The 4,424-nt window shown below is 43.6% G+C and overlaps 1 pseudogene; it reads right to left on the minus strand.

Moving 5' to 3' along the window:
- Positions 1 to 475: 475 nt before the first annotated feature.
- Positions 476 to 1,043, minus strand: LOC147443010 (uncharacterized; annotated as a pseudogene).
- Positions 1,044 to 4,424: the final 3,381 nt, after the last annotated feature.

Genomic DNA, 4,424 nt, shown 5'->3' on the forward strand with positions numbered 1-4,424 from the left:
AACGCTAGCCTTTCTTGTTGAGGGATCTCCCTAGGAGGACATCTCTCCACATATTGCTTCAATCTCAAGGCGGCTTCCTTTACTTTCTCTTTCTCTTGTTGTTTGAAAGAGTATATTTGTGAGACTGTGTCATGATTTATCCCACGTTTGGTGAATTCTTGGACAAAGTCAGATAAGAGATCCTCTATGTCAGAGAATGAGCTCTTAATTAATGGCTGGAACCAAGTCATAGCAGTAACATCTAAGGTCAATCCAAAGCCCTCATATTGCGTATGGAAGTCATGTACTTGCTCTGCTCTCAGCACTTGTCTAAAGGCAGAAGCATGGGCATATGGATCCCCTGATCCTGTATATTTAGACGGCACGCATTTGGCGACTTGATGCGGCCTTAGGGGTCTGAATCCTACAGTTGGCATCCCAAGTACTTGTGTAGTGTCCCCTGTATGCGCAGTAGTGGTTCTATGCTGTGGCCTAGCTATATTTTGCGTCGTTTGAGTAGCTCTACCTGAGTTTCTATTTGTCTCATTTTGTCGATGAATTCCTCCGGAGAGTTCTTCATCGCGTGGTGGATTCCTTGTTCCCGCTTGGAACAAATATCCACTCATGTTTGGAACTTGTTGAGTGTGGAATTCTGGTTTTTGAATAGGTTCAAAGAAACTAGTCTGACCAGGATTCTGCATAGGTTGCCTCTCTACTTGGATTGGTCTTAGGATGTCATCGTCCATTAAGTTTCTTACTGGGATTGTAGGCGGTGCACTTGCTGCGGGCTTTGCTACTTCAGGGTACACAATGGGTAACCCTAAGTATGTATACCCACTTATCTTTGCAGCAGAGGTCGGCGTGTACTCGTGAACAAACTTGTCTACAATTAAGAATTTGCTTTCATTCAAGAGGTAGACATACAAAGTCTTATCTGGAGTAGCCTCTTTCTCGTTTACATCCTCATTGACATAGTACGCAGCGGTTTCTTCAGGAAAGGCTTTGTAAATTCCCCATCGAGGATTTTCGGACATAAGCCTTCTAGTGGTGAAAGATCTGAACATGGTTCTATTGTTGTTTTCCTCTAGAGGCAGTTTCTCCTCGACCTCATCATCATCTTTCATCTTGGACGCATTTCGTCCCCATTTTTCCGCGACATCAGGGCTTTTGACTATCATGTAGTAAGCACCCTGTTCATCCATATAACCTCCTTTGCCATCATAAGTGGCTAGGACCCTATACTGTAATTCGACTGGATTATCTCCAATCTGAACACAGCTATGGTTCATAGAATCCTTGAAGATTCTGGCATCTTGTCCATTGTTATAGGCATACAACAAGTTTGCTGGAGGTCTCTCATGGTCTTTGGAGGATTCTTCCATAAAGTTAACTCCCTCTTTGAAGTTCACTGATGGTTGTCCCCCTGCCATGGTCTGGTAGTATAGATCTTCTGATGATGTGTCAAAGATGTAATCCTCTAGGATTGGGCCTAAGGATACCTGGGTGGTTTGATTGACACTCTCTTCCATAGAAACTTGACTCACCTGGTCCCTAATTGGTCTATGTCCTGAGGGTACTACAGCTCCTGACCTCAAAAACATGAAACGTGCTTAACCTTGGATGCACTAACCTGGAAAGTTACCTTACTTCCAGCTGGCTGTGCTCTCAGGCTCCTGGTACACCCTGCAAGCAGTTTACACACTTTTACTATCTATTTGAAGTATTTCTCAGTATAGAAACTATATATATACATGCATTCAATGTATAGATTAGGTGGCAAGCCAAATATCACAATTTGGGCACTGGAGACAGTAAGAGCGCTTACTGTCTAGAGGACAGTATTGCACTTTCTGTGCTCACAGGATGTATTTTGACACTCCTAGCAATAGGAACCTCTTACCTGGTCTTATACTCACCTTTTGGAGTCTTCACCTGGGTTGTGGGCTTGTTGGCTTGAGTTATGGTTACTTTTGCAGATTTTGTTGTGTATACCAAGCACTTGACAAGACCAAAACACATCAAATTTGGATTATAACTACACAAACTTGCTTGTTACTGAGCCTACAACATGTGTACATGCTTTCGCTTGGTCAGTTGGCCAAATCTAGGTCTGGAGACAGTAAGAGAGATTACTGTCTGGACTTGCAGATTGCTGCTTTTTTTTTGGTACCTGACACTTGCTATGGTTACTAGAGGTGATTTTAAGTACTTTTGGACACTAATACCAACTTTGTACACCAAGATGGATTTTCTAGGTCTGGAGACAGTAAGAGCGCTTACTGTTTGGACTTGCAGATTGCAGCTTTTTTTTTGATACCTGACACTTGCTGTGGTTACTAGAGGTGATTTTAAGTGCTTTTGGACACTAATACCAACTCTGTACACCAAGATGGCTTTTCTAGGTCACTTTAGTCACTTTACAACACCAAACATACAAACCTTGGGCAAATCCAAAGTAAATTGAACCTTTCACATCCAGAACACTCCACACATGTGTCCTACTTATTCGAACCCTAAAACAACAAAGAAAACACTGAATGGTATCTAAATCCCAAGAAAAAGCAGTTTATAGGTGTGTGTTTTTTTTTTTTGGATGTTTCTGTGCTTGACCTAACATGCACTTTTGGCACACACTAAGCCAAACACGCTTAAGCTACTGAATGCTGAAAACACAACTTTTACACTAAACTACAATGATACTCTAAACTAACAATGACAGTGGCAAGAAACTCACCTATCCTAGACTAACAAAGCCAAGGATACCTCGTCTTTGGCAAAGTAATGAAAGATTCTTTCCGTACAGCCATAACCACACACTAAGGTATCCACTCTAATCTAGGTAGCTCGTCCCCGGCAACGACGCCAATTGTTTTTCGAGTGTCGCTCGTAGCAAGCGAGAACCTACTCAACACATAAAGATGTCAACTATGGACGTCACTGACCCGATTAGGGCATGGAGGCGCGCCAAGAGGGTGTCAACCTCTTGTCGAATACCTATGGAATGGTCATCTAAGATCTCTAAGTCCTGTGTGTGCGGGAATACCCAAATCTGCCAAGAACCTCCTATGTCACGAAACTAAGCTAAACCTTGGGCTAATGACTTCGGTTTGACACGAAACTCACCGTAGGCAATTTCCTACATGTCCCCAAGCTACCTAGACCCTCAAACCTAAATTCTGCACCCTGGCAGAAAACACGCTTACTGTCTGACAGCAAAATGGAAGTTGTCGAAAACGGTCCCAGATGGTCTCTACAGCTGCATCTAAGGGAGAGCTACCCTACTCTATGGTTGGTTTCACTGAAATCTACCCTAAACTCCCTAAAACACACCTGTAAGTCCGTAGGTCGATGCTCATGAAGTAGCGTCTCGTGGAAAATGGTTGGCGTTGAATCGAAGAGCTCGATGAGTTGAACGCGCCTGTGGTCTCGATTCTGCAATGCGACTCGTGCAGCACAAGATAGCAATCAAAGAAGATGCACACACGAAAATAGATAAGCTACCCGCGCAGAGAGTTTTTCTAACTCATAAAATCCATCCCTACAAAACCCTTCATTTTGACCTTTATACTTAGGTCTTGTGGGAGGAGGGTTTCCCATAGATACATGGCTCAATAATCAATTGTGTGCTTGAGTTGGGAATCAGTACAACTTGGAAGCCCATGGCCCCAAAAGATAAACCCTTTACATTTGAATAGCAAAAATATTACGAGCTCGACTTTAGAGAAGAAAATTAATACAAAATGGTGGGGATTTGACTTGATGTAGTGGTGGCTGCTATCCATCGTTGCTGAGCTGCAACAATCTCCATCCCACGCGCAGCGCAATGCTCGTCGTCCGTTTTGCGAATTTGTAAAAGCACTGCAGTCCGAGTACGATGGAGACTGAAGCTACATCGCGAAGGTCTGCTCATAGAAGTTACTTGCCCCACCACTAAATCTAATTGATCGGGTAAAAGAGACGCTGAGAAGCAGTAGTTGTGCTTCTTAGTGTCTCTTTCACCAGATCAACTAGAGCTAGCGGTGAGACGAGCAACATCTATATTGAGTAGACTAGCTTTGGGATTGTACCTTCAGTCTCCATCCCACTCAGAGCACAGTGCGCGTCGTCCCTTTTGTGAATTTGTAAACGCACTGCACTCCGGGTGTTATGGAGACTGAAGCTGCATCACAAAGGTTTTCTCATAGAAGTTGCTTGCCCCACCACTAAATCTAATTGATCGGGTGAAAGAGACACTAAGAAGCAGTAGGAGTGCTTCTTAGTGTCTCTTTCACCAGATCAACTAGATCTAGCGGTGGGACGAGCAACATCTATATTGAACAGACCTGTTTTGCGATTGCAGCTTCAGTCTTCATCCCACTCAGAGCGCAGTGCTCGTTGTCCCTGCTTGTGAGAACATACCGAGATCATACATACCTGGAGTGGACGCAAAGACCATTAAATACAAT

Source organism: Adiantum capillus-veneris, chromosome 14 (assembly GCF_014529385.1).
Source record: "Adiantum capillus-veneris isolate H3 chromosome 14, ASM1452938v2, whole genome shotgun sequence".
NCBI lineage: Eukaryota > Viridiplantae > Streptophyta > Polypodiopsida > Polypodiales > Pteridaceae > Adiantum > Adiantum capillus-veneris.